Source organism: Scyliorhinus canicula, chromosome 14, assembly GCF_902713615.1.
Source record: "Scyliorhinus canicula chromosome 14, sScyCan1.1, whole genome shotgun sequence".
NCBI classification, from domain to species: Eukaryota; Metazoa; Chordata; class Chondrichthyes; order Carcharhiniformes; family Scyliorhinidae; genus Scyliorhinus; species Scyliorhinus canicula.
Genome location: NC_052159.1, coordinates 147,675,630 through 147,688,022, shown reverse-complemented (window position 1 = coordinate 147,688,022; position 12,393 = coordinate 147,675,630). Strand labels below are relative to the sequence as shown.

At 48.1% G+C, this 12,393-nt stretch overlaps 1 protein-coding gene across 3 annotated transcripts in view; it reads right to left on the bottom strand.

Annotated features, from left to right (window-relative positions):
- The window catches only part of dachc (dachshund c), a 602,876-nt gene that overhangs the window by 185,438 nt on the left and 405,045 nt on the right, over window positions 1-12,393 (bottom strand). The gene's annotated exons all lie outside the window — the stretch shown is intronic.

Here is a 12,393-nt window from a genome sequence, read left to right as displayed (position 1 = left end):
CCTGGAATTCCTTCCCTAAACCTCTTCACCCCTGTCAACACTTTGATCAAATTTCTGGTCATCTTTCCTGTTTGTTCCTTCTGTGGCTCAGTGTCCAAAAAAAGCATCATCAATTTGGCTTTATCCATTTCGCTCTTGTTTAGTGTCATGGAATGCAATTTTAAGTGTTCCATATAAATGTAAGTTGTTGTTGGTGGGCTACACATGAGGCTGGAGTCAGGAAGGCAGATATCGGGGAGTGGGTGGCTGCTGTGGTGAATGAGGTTCGAGCACAGAGGGATTTAAACTTAAGCATGAAGACGTCCAGTCCAGGCACTAAGGGACCAGGGTAAGTTGTTTAATACCTCAAGTGGACACTGGAAATGGAATCAGTAGACTACAGCACCACTGAAGTGACTGAAGCCCAATTCTATCCTCACTCCATGTTCACACATGCATACCTCTCAAGGAAGCTATTGAGGAGGCATTGGGAACCTGGCTCATTACCCCACTCACTGCCTCAGGAGCACTGGTCTCATTTGCTACCATCATCTAACTCAGAACATAGGAGGAAACCTTTGAGGTTAGAGTGGTGAGCCTAATAACCTGATTCTAAGAACGATTCTAAGCTTTATAATATATATAACACACTTAAGACTCATAAACTGTTCAAGGCATGCTTATTGCGACTTTCATGTCAGATTACCATAGCTAACCCATAAATTGGTTTTTCTAAAGATTATTCTCTGTATTGGGAGCTCCCAATTACAAAACGCGTACACCTACAGTCCCCGCACACCTATCCAAACTCCACCCCCTCCGTGAACCCCTCCCACCCCACCCCCAACCCAAAACACATCCATCACCAAAAAGGGAAATGAGAATCAATTGAGTTTTCAATCTCTGGTGCAGGATTAATCAAGCATGCAGGAGTTAGTCAATAAAAACGGGCACCATATTCCCTCACAAAGTATATTTTCATTCAGATGGTGTAAGCTTTGATCTTTCAAACTTTGAAAGAGCTGGGATCAAACCCGAGAGGGAATTTCCAATCTCGGGCAGGTGTGACTGGAAAAGGGGCAGCACGGTGGCCTAGTGGTTAGCACAGCTGCCTCACGGCGCTGGGGTCCCAGGTTTGATCCCAGCTCTGGGTCACTGTCCATGTGGGGTTTGCACGTTCTCCCCGTGTCTGCGTGGGTTTTTCCCTCACAACCCAAAGATGTGCAGGTTAGGTGGATTAGCCAGGTTAAATTGCCCCTTAATTGGAAAAAATTAGTTGGGTACTCTCAATTTATTTTAAAAAAGACCAAAACTTCTCCCTCTCCTGCTGTTTCTGGACTTTTTGGCCGTGCTGTTACTTTGGAGAAGGTGGAATCCAAAATCAATGTTAGATCAAGTTTCCTCATTGTTTCCTTCAACTCAAGACTGTGCTGCTGTGGGAGCCAAGCCTGTAATGTGGAACAGTTTACATATTGCTCAAAATGCAAGACAAGCTCATCCTTTCAGCCTACATTTAACAGGAAATAAAGGATACATCGAGTTTATGTTGTGGAAAATTAGTCCCAAGATGATTTCGAACCACATGATTGAGCTCCTTTGTCTTCTATACAAGTGGCGAATGAAGCACTTCCAGATCTAAACTGTTTCTTTTCAGCGCCACCATTGCAGCAGAATTACTTTCTGAGCTCCCGATATTTATATCCTCTCGCTATTGCTTCCTCTGCGTATAAATATTCTCTCATTGTAATGAACTCCAATTGGCTTTATTGGTTGGCCAATTGGAGTATGAGCTCCCTCAATAACAGCTCATTGAGGGGGCCCATATGATCACCTGTGTAGGATTTATGAGCCAGTCTTAAGTTGACTGGACTGCTAGCAGCACTGTATGTAGCTGCTCCTGTAATATCGTTATTGTAAATAAATATTGGTGTGGTGACGAAACTCCTGCCTCCCGTGGATTACTACAGTGGCGACGAGGTAAACTACGAATTTTGCGGAGACCAGCTGCCGCACTCGGAGTGTAAGCCTTGCCATTTTAAAAATGCCGTTTTTTGGGAGGTAAGAGGCATTCGACCGGCTATTGAGGACTGGTCCCAGTATGTGGAGAGAATGTGTTACTTCTTCCGGGCAAATGATATACTGACGGACGAAAGGAGACGGCTTATCCTGCTGTCAGCGTGCGAACCCTCCGGTTTCACCATTATACGTAGTCTGACTTATCCCGATGCGCCGGACACAAAAACTTTCCAAGAAGTAACGGAATTGGTGAAAGAGCACTATGACCCAAAACCACCCCTCATTTTGCGCTGGTACAGATTCTACACAGCGAAGTGGGAAGACAGGGAGTCAGTCACGAATTTCTTGACCCGCCTGAGAAGGCTGGCGGAAAAATGTAAGTTCGGCCCGACGCTAAATGAAAGGCTTCGGGAACAGTTAGTGTGTGATTATAAACGACCTCACAATACAGAAACGCCTGTTGACTGAAACGGAGCTTGACTGCAGGCAGGCGTTACAGCTCGCACTGTCCCTAGAAAAGGCAGCAAGTGGGGCGCAGGAACTACAGGGCACGCCAATGGAGGTAGATAGCTGTGAGAGGGACTACCACAACGGGTCCTGCTACCAGATAGCCGCTCTCAGGAAAAACCTGAGGAATAGAGGGAAAAAAGAAAACCCCAAGTCTGCCAGGACTAACTGGAGACAGAGGGAAGTACCGGCTGAGGCTCCCCCAACAGAGAAGGACCGTTTCTGGCAACCGACAGAGTGGGGTAACAACGACAGAAACCCTAGAAGGAGGTGGCAAAAGAGGAATAGCAGTTGGGGACGCAGGGAAGTACACAACCTAGACGGCCCATCCTCCTCCAAAGGGGAACAATTATATAATATTACAACGAAGAAAGCAGAACCCATTAGGATTATCCCACGGGTGAACGGGTGGCTGACAATAATGGAAATAGACACAGGTGCGGCCGTATCAGTAATGGGAGTGGCAGCATTTAGAAAAATCAAAGATGGACTCCAGCCACTAACCCTAACAAAAACATCGACGAAACTTAAAACCTACACGGGGGAACCCCTGGAAGTTCTAGGCACGACTCATGTGCCTGTGGAATATGAGAAACAATTGCTCAGATTACCGTTGACGATAGTAGAGGGCTCCGGACCAAACTTAATTGGACGGAACTGGCTGAAAGACCTGAAATTAGATTGGATGAAAATTTTCCAGAGTGAAAGCGGGCAGTTGAGTGGAGTACTCCAGAAATACCCGGAGGTCTTCCAGGAAGGTTTGGGGGAAATCATAGGCGCCAAAGCAACTTTGCACGTGGACCCAGAAGCCCTTCTGAAATTTTGTCAGGCCAGGCCGGTACCTTTTGCATTAAGGAAGAAAGTAGATGGTGAAATAGAAAGGTTACGGCGCGACGGCATTATCAGACCAGTACAGTTCTCGGAATGGGCAGCGCTGGTGGTACCAATTTTGAAGCCAGACGGCTCGATACGTCTCTGTGGAGATTTCAAACAGACAGTAAACAAATATGCACTGCTGGACAAATACCCAATCCCGAAAATAGACGACCTATATGCCAAATTGGCAGGTGGGCTTTTGTTCACGAAACTAGACATGAGCCACGCCTACCTGCAGTTAAAACTGGACAAGGGCTCCCAGAAGTTCGCTACGATCAACACCCTGAAGGGCCTTTTTCGTTATACTAGGCTACCTTTTGGAGTGTCATCAGCCTGCGCTATATTCCAACGTACTATGGAAAATGTTCTGCAGGGACTACCGCAGGTGGCAATTTATTTGGACGATGTCTTAATCACGGGTAGGACAAACAGAGAACACTTAAGGAACCTGGAGGAAGTGCTCAGGCGTTTCGCAAAGGCAGGCGTACGGCTAAAAAGGGAAAAATGTGTTTTTCTGGCCCCACAAGTGACGTACCTGGGATATAAAGTAGACAAGTCAGGCTTACATCCATTAGAAGACAGAGTAAGGGCAATAAAAGAAGCCCCAGCTCCCACCACGGTCCAGGAGTTACGATCATTTCTAGGGTTGGTAACCTATTATGGAAAATGTATTGAAAATAGGGCGTCCATCCTAGAACCCCTCCACCAGCTACTAAAAAAGGGGCAAGAATGGAAATGGTCCACCCGCCAAAACCGAGCATTTAGGAACATTAAGGAACAGCTGTCATCCGAAAATGTCCTAGAGCATTATGACCCAAGGAAGGAGTTGGTGGTCACTTGTGATGCATCCCCCTACGGGGTAGGAGCCGTCTTAGCCCATAGAGGAAGGAATGGGGAAGAACGACCAATAGCCTATGCTTCGAGGACCTTGGCGGTGGCTGAGAGGAAGTACACCCAAATCGAGAAGGAAGGACTGGCGGTGATATTCGCAGTAAAAAAATTTCACCAGTATCTGTACGGGCGGAAATTCACCATAGTGACGGACCATAAGCCGTTATTAGGGTTATTAAAAGAAGACAAGTCAATACCCCCGATTGCATCAGCTAGAATCCAACGCTGGGCGGCATATAGATACGTTCTGGAGCACAGACCGGGAACGCGAGTAGCACATGCAGATGCTTTGAGCAGACTTCCCCTCCCGGACACTCCGCCGCAAATACCAAAAGTAGAGGAGACAGTAATGACTCTAAATTTTTTGGACACCCTACCAGTAGACGCACAACATATTCGGTTGTGGACGCAAAAAGGCCCAGTTTTAGCCAAGATGAAGCATTTACTGCTAACAGGGGAACTGGAAAGACCAGTGGAGCCCCATATGCACCCATACTGGAGCAGAAGGGATCAAATAACCGTAGAAGACGGTATCCTATTATGGGGAGCCCGGGTAATCATCCCAGCTCAGGGCCGTCAGACAATCTTAACTGAGTTACATCACGGACACCCAGGGGTGTCTAAAATGAAGATGCTAGCTCGAAGCTACGTTTGGTGGCCAGGTTTGGACACAGACATAGCAGCCTTGGTACGTCGGTGCCAGGAGTGCCAACAGGGGCAAAGAGTGCCACCAGCGGCGCCATTGCACCCGTGGGAATGGCCAGGCAGACCGTGGACCAGCCTGCATATTGACCACACCGGCCCTTTCATGGGCTCAATGTTTTTGGTGATAGTGGACGCCCACTCCAAATGGTTGGACGTCCACCGGGTAAACACGGCAAGCACAGCATCGACAATTGAAAAGCTCAGGGTCTCGTTTGCAACACATGGACTTCCGGAGGTATTGGTGTCGGACAACGGAACGGCATTCACAAGTGGGGAATTTTGAAAATTCCTGAAGGAAAACAGAGTCCGTCACATCAAAACGGCCCCTTACCATCCAGCGACCAACGGCCTGGCAGAGAGAGCAGACCAGACACTAAAAGCGGGACTCAAGAAGCAGCCGGCAGCGTCAATAGACACAAAGCTCTCCCGCTGGCTGTATGATTACAGGACCACACCGCATTCCACAACGGGCATACCGCCAGCTGAACTCTTAATGGGAAGGCGGCTGCGAACGAGGCTGAGTCTCCTTTTCCCAAATTTAACGGGGCAAGTGGAGAAACAACAGGAGGCCCAACGCAAGGGGCATGATAATAGTCAGCAGCAGCGACATTTCCAGGTGGAGGCACCGGTTTGGGTCAAGAATTATGGGAATGGACCAACGTGGGTCAAAGGCACGGTAGAGTCCCAAACAGGGCCCATATCCTATGAGGTTTCAATAGGAGGTAAGGTGCTGAAGAAACACCTAGACCAAATAAGGGCAGCGGAACCACACCTGGAGGCAGGCAAAGCAGGACCGCCTCAAGCTGGGATAGCCCAGACGGAAAGGATACCCACACCCCAGCCCCGAGCAATTTCTCCAGACCCCGTCATCCAGTCATCAGAGTTGGAGATGGACACACTCGACGAGGCCGCCGCGATACCTCTCCCCGAGGAGGAGGAAGAACAACTTCCAAGGAGGTCGTCAAGGAAAAGACGGGCACCTATAAGGTACACCCCGCCCACTTCGGAGAACGACCCGGCGGACGACACAGAGGTGACAGACCCAGACATGAGGAGCAGGAAGAAGCTCAGAGGAATGCCAGCTGGCAGGAATTCCTCGGACCTTGGGGGGGGGAGGGGTGTAATGAACTCCAATTGGCTTTATTGGTTGGCCAATTGGAGTATGAGCTCCCTCAATGATAGCTCATTGAGGGGGCCCATACAATCACCTGTGTAGGCTTTGTGAGCCAGTCTTAAGTTGACTAGACTGCTAGCAGCACTGTTTGTAGCTGCTCCTGTAATATCGTTATTGTAAATAAATATTGGTGTGGTGACGGAACTCCTGCCTCCCGTGGATTACTACACTCATTTTCACACATGCGTCAGGTTTCTGCACACTGAGGTCACTCCCCTCTCAGCATGCAACACTGGTTATATTCGGACAGTTAGTGAAGGCAAAATAACTTATTTCCTGCTTCACAGAGCAAAGCATTTGATAAAAGCTTCTTAACCTGAACCCTCGGGCGGGATTCTCCGACCCACTGCCAGGTGGGAGAATCGCCGGGGTGCGGCGTGAATCCCGCCCCGCTGCTCCGACGCCGGATGCCGTATTCTCCAGCGCTGGTTTTCGGGCGGGGGTGGGGATCATGCCGCGCCGGTCGGGGGCTGTTGGCAGCAGCCCCCCCGGCAATTCTCCAGGCCCCAATGGGCCAAGCGGCCGTCGGTTCCTGGCCAGTCCCGCCAGCGTGAAATAAACATGCTCCATCCCGGCGAAACCTGGCTTGTAGGCCGGCTACTGAAGTCCTCTGGGGGGCGCGGGGGTATCCGGCCCTGGGTGGGGCCCCCACGGTGGCCTGGCCCGCGATCGGGGCCCACCAATCAGCGGGCGGGCCTGTACCATGGGGGCACTCCTTCCTTTCGTGCCGGCCTCTGAAGGGCTCTGTCATGGTCGGCGCGGAGAAGAATCCCCCTGTGCATGCGCAAGAAACACGCCGGCTGGTCTGCGCTTGCACGGAAACATGCCGACAGTTCTGCGCACGTGCCAACTCGCGCCGGCCCTTCGCCGCCGGTTGATGCGGTGCCAACCCCTCCAGTGCTCGCCTAGCCCCCGGAAATGCGGAAGATTCCACAACTTCCGGTTGGCCCGACGCCGGAGTGGTTCGAGCCGTTCTTGGCAGAGACATCGGGCCATCCCGCCAATTGCGGGAGAATCCAGCCCATCAAACACCACGTAAAAGAGCATTTGCACTTCGTAATCAGACCAACCTTTTTTTATTAAAATAATCTTCATTGTTACAAGTAGGCTTACATTAACACTGCAAAGAAGTTACTGTCAAAAGTCCCCTAGTTGCCACATTCTCGCGTCTGTTCAGGTACACAGAGGGAGTGGAGGTACACCGGAGAACCTGAGGAAACCCATGCAGACACGGGGAGAATGTGCAGACTCCGCACAGATAATGACCCAAGCCGGGAATTGACCCTGGCAGTGTGAAGCCATAGTGCTAACCACTATGCTACCGTGCTGCCCACCTATTGTACCTATTGGTACAACTGAGAACAAAACTAAACATGCATCTTTGCAAAAGAGTATCTGTTCAGTTGCCAACTGCTATGAATGTTGAGAATATAGCACATGTCTCAGACCCAAGTTCTGATTTACAAAGAGAGCATTGGGTGCCACAGGGTAGCACACTGGTTAGCACTGTTGCTTCACAGTGCCAGGGACCCAGATTCCATTGCCGGCTTGGGTCACTGTCTGTGCGGAGTCTGCACATTCTCCCCGAGTCTGTGTGGGTTTCCTCTGGGTGCTCCGATTTCCTCCCACAAGTCCCGAAAGACGTGCTTGTTATGTGAATTGGACATTCTGAATTCTCCCTCCGTGTACCCGAACAGGTGCCGGAGTGTGGCGACTAGGGGCTTTTCACAGTATGTTCATTGCAGTGTTAATGTATGCCGACTTGTGACACTAATAAAGATTATTATTATAACAGGCGCCGGAGTGTGGCGAATCGGGGATTTTCACAGTAACTTCATTGCAGTGTTAATGTAAGCATGCTTGTGACACTAATAAAGAATATTATTGATTTCAGATAGTGTCAGCACCCCTTGCCAAGGGTCTCAGAGTGATCTCCTTAAAAGCCTTGTGGTTTTCAGTCTTTTTTAACCTCTATCCAGGCATCATATGGGTTTGAAGAGGGTCCAAACGTGTTGAGCTACGACACTCCAATCGAATGAGAGGTATGTGCTGAAAAATGTTACTCACTTTCCCAGTTTTCTCATACTCTGGGCGGGATTCTCCACCCCGCAGTGCCACATTTCTGCCCCGACCGGCCGGCGGGATTCCCTGTTATGCCGGCCGGTCAATGGGGTTTCCCATTGTGGGGCAGCCCCACGCCGTCGGGAAACCCCCGGGCGCCGGCAACACGGAGAATCCCGCTGGCGGAGAATCCCAGCCAATTACTTTCATGCTCTGTTCCTTCACGATGGCTGGATTCTCCATGCCTGCTGCAGTGAATGGAGATTTGACTGAGCACGAAATTCTCCGTTCTCACTAACCGCGGGAGCGAGGTGGACACGCAACGGAAAATCCCGTCCTCTATCATTAACATCCCTTCCAATAATATTCCTATTCAGGCAGCACAAGCAATACTCCTCAATGCAATATACAATCTGCTTGCCAACAATACTGCTCAGTCTGCGCCTTGTTGTCCACTTGGTTTGTAACTTATACCTGATCAAGTGTATGCTGCTACTTTTCTTAAAATGGAGACATTTACATCACTTGATCAGAACAATTTCTTGGTGGAAAACTGCAAATTGTTTAATCTCAATCAGTGTTCTCAAGCATTGACGCAGATTGATGGGCTGACAGTCAGAGTGATGACCAGAACAGTCAGACAACCAATATAAAGTACACCCTACGTGTCAGGAAAATACTAGAGCCATGTAGCGATTTCAAAATGGCAACCTAACCCAGAGGTCAGATTGCGGTTGTGAAAAGAGCTCCAGATGATTCCCTTATGGATCAATGAGTAAATAAAAGTTTGTGGTTTGCTACTGTGTCAAAGGGCTCTGTGGAATTTTCCCGGCCCTGTGGAAATTGGATTGGGACATTCCTACCTGTGGGGTATTTTCAAATGAATTAGTTCACAAAAGGCCCCAAGAACAGGGAATTTTATGGTGGCATTTTTACTCAACCAACATCAAAGCAAGCCCCCGTTCCTCTCCCACCCTGCTCCCACCCCCCCTCCCGTACAGTAGCTGCAGACCCATTTAACGTGGTGCGCAGGCCAGGTGGTCATTGGAGTTGGAGGCACAATGCCCCCAATGAAGGGGCTACAGGGTTTAAAAGCAAATGCCCAAATCTTGAATAGGCTTCCAACCCGATGTATATTCAGGCCTTTTAATTTATAATTTCATTGCCGGCAACTCCATGTTGATGTGCCCTCATGCGCACCGGCCTGTCCCGGCAGTATCCACCAGTCCCAGTGACTTCTGATTGGGCCGATGACATCGGGTGTCCATCATCCTTAATAGGACAGCGAGTCTGGAATTGACCAATTAAGGTAGGGACGGTTCTGGTTATGTTTCCAAGTGTGCGTTGCAGTCATTAATCTCATCGGGACTGTTGTGCATCTGGGAATACATTCTTGCTCCTCCTACAGCACGTGATGCATAGTGACGTCAGCAGATTGTTTGCGTGGGCTTTGAACAGGTCATTACCTTGACTGTATTGAGCAACCCCCTTAACAAACCTCTCATCATTTTTTACCTAATTCCAGAGCATGGGTGCCTCATTGCCTTTTCTCTTTGCGGCAACAAAGAAACATAACAGGAGAGAAAACTGACGCTGAGGATTGTGACAGGAAAAACTGCTGGAAAGATGATTTTTGTCAACTAATTGTGGGACAGCATCGGGAACAGTGGAAGATTCTCAGGACTGGGTTCACAAACAGAGACGTCAGGTGAAGCACTGCCACCGATGTGAACCTTTAAAAAAAATCATTATGCAATGTGGACTTGCACTTGAAATGGCCAGAAGTCGCGATAATGAAGTAAATGACGATTGAGCAGACCACTGAGAAACTAGACAATATGTCAGTGATAAATGTATGCAGTTTACTTCAAAGGTGTTGAAACGCAAAGCCGTACACCATATCAAGTCAGCTCCAAATCATACAGCAACGAATGGAATTGCTAAAAGATTTGTGCAATCATTAAAGCGTTCTATCAAAACATCGAAGGACCAGGGAACGTTATCAAGAAGAGGAAACAAATTTCTAATATCTTATCAGAATACTGTACATGCTACCATGAAAAGTTCACAGGCAATGCTATTGTTCAAGAGAAAACTACGAACACCGTTTGATTTGTTAACGCCACCTGATACTTCAGAGATTGTCAAATGGCGACAACAATCACAAAATGCTCAGAGGGGGGAAATCTCCAAAAGTTGAGTATTTAAGCAAGAAGAGTTAGCTCGGAATTATACCACCAACAAGAAATGGGTATCATCTCTAATCTTAGCAAAGACAGGTCCAATATCATTCACCGTACAGACAGGCGGTGAAAGAGTTTGGGAACCTCATGCTGATCAGTTACTTGCTAACCAAAGTGAGTTTTCAGAAACTTCTGAAGAGGTTCCATCTTTAGAAGATCTAGAGAGCTCGACTTTGGAATGGAGACAAGAGACAGTGACAAGTTCAGATTCTATTTCCGAGGACTTTTCAATGCCCATAGTGACAGATATTAAATAACTACTCAGGAAGTACCATCTACAGAAAGGAATGAGGACACTTCTGAGGTTGCAAGTAGCCGAGTTCGAGAATGCAAAATTCGACCAAAAACGAATGGACGTCCACCACAGAGACTGTCTTGGTGAATTGTATACATGTGTAGACATGACATCCCAGGGGATTTGTTGGACAAACGTTAATTGTTGTGGTTCTGTTGTACAAACGTTAATTGTTGTGGTTGCACTAATGAAGGTTATGTACCTGGGAATACATTCTTGCTGGTTCTGTGCCATGTGATGTGTAGGGACCTCAGCAGAGTGTTTGCGCGGGCTTTGAACAGGTCACCATCTTGATTGTATGAGCAACATCCTTAAAAAACCTCTCATGTTTTCCAAAAATCCAGAGTGTGGACACCTCAGTATCTTTTCTGTTTGCAGCTGAGCAAGTAAACCTGTTTTGTTAATCTTATTTATGAGAGTCATTTGAACTGGATTGGGCTGCTGAATTGGACTTGGTAGCAGGTGTAGATAGTAAGTTTAAGTTTTTCCTTTTGTTTAAGAACTGATTAACTGATAATTGTAAAGCTATTTCCTTTGATGTTAATGTGATTAATTCTGTGTTTAAATTAAAGTTTATTTTAACATAAAATATACCTATTGGTCAGTCAACATTCCTGGAGTGAAGTATCCTTTCCTCACAGTTTGGTGATCGCACAAATGCTGGCGTTTAGTCGGATTCCTAACAGTACCATCCACAGTATGCACTGCAGCAATTCACCAAGGCTCCTTCAACAGAACCTTTGAACCACGGCATCTACCATATCGAAGGACAAGGGTTGCAGATGTACGGGAAGAGCGACACCTACAGGTTCTCCTCCAAGTCACACACCATCCTAACTTGGAACTCTATCGGTCATGTCTCCACTGTCGCTGGGTCAAAATGCTGCAATTCCCTTCCTAACAACCCTGCAGATGTACCTACACCACATGTACTGCAGCCGTTCACGAAGGCAGCTCACCACTACCTCTTCAGGGGCAACTAGGGCAGGGAAGTAAATCCTGGCCTTGCCACATCCCAAAAGCAAATTGAAAGAAAGGTCCTCATAAAGGCAGGTTAAGGCAGGTCACAATATTACTCCTTGTACATTGAGTAATGTTGTAGATCACCTGTCACCTGTATTCATGATGTGGAGATGCCGGCGTTGGACTGGGGTGAGCACAGTAAGAAGTCTTACAACACCAGGTTAAAGTCCAACAGGTTTGATTCAAACACGAGCTTTCGGAGCGCAGCTCCTTCCTCGGGTGAATGGCGAGGTATGTTCCAGAAACATTTATATAGACAAAGTCAGAGATGCTGGACAATGCTTGGAATGCAGGCATTTGCAGGTAATCAAATCATTGCAGATCCAGGGAGAGGGATAATCACAGGTTAAAGAGGTGTAAATTGTCTCAAGCCCGAACAGTTGGTAGGGTTTTGCAAGTCCAGGCCTGATGGTGGGGGGTGGATGTAATGCGACATGAATCCAAGATCCCTGTTGAGGCCGCACTCATGCGTGCGGAACTTAGCTATAAGTTTTTGCTCGGCAATTCTGCATTGTCGCGTGTCCAGAAGACCGCCTTGGAGAACGCTTATCCGGAGATCAGAGGCTGAATGCCCTTGACTGCTGAAGTGTTCCCCGACTGGAAGGGAACATTCCTGCCTGGTG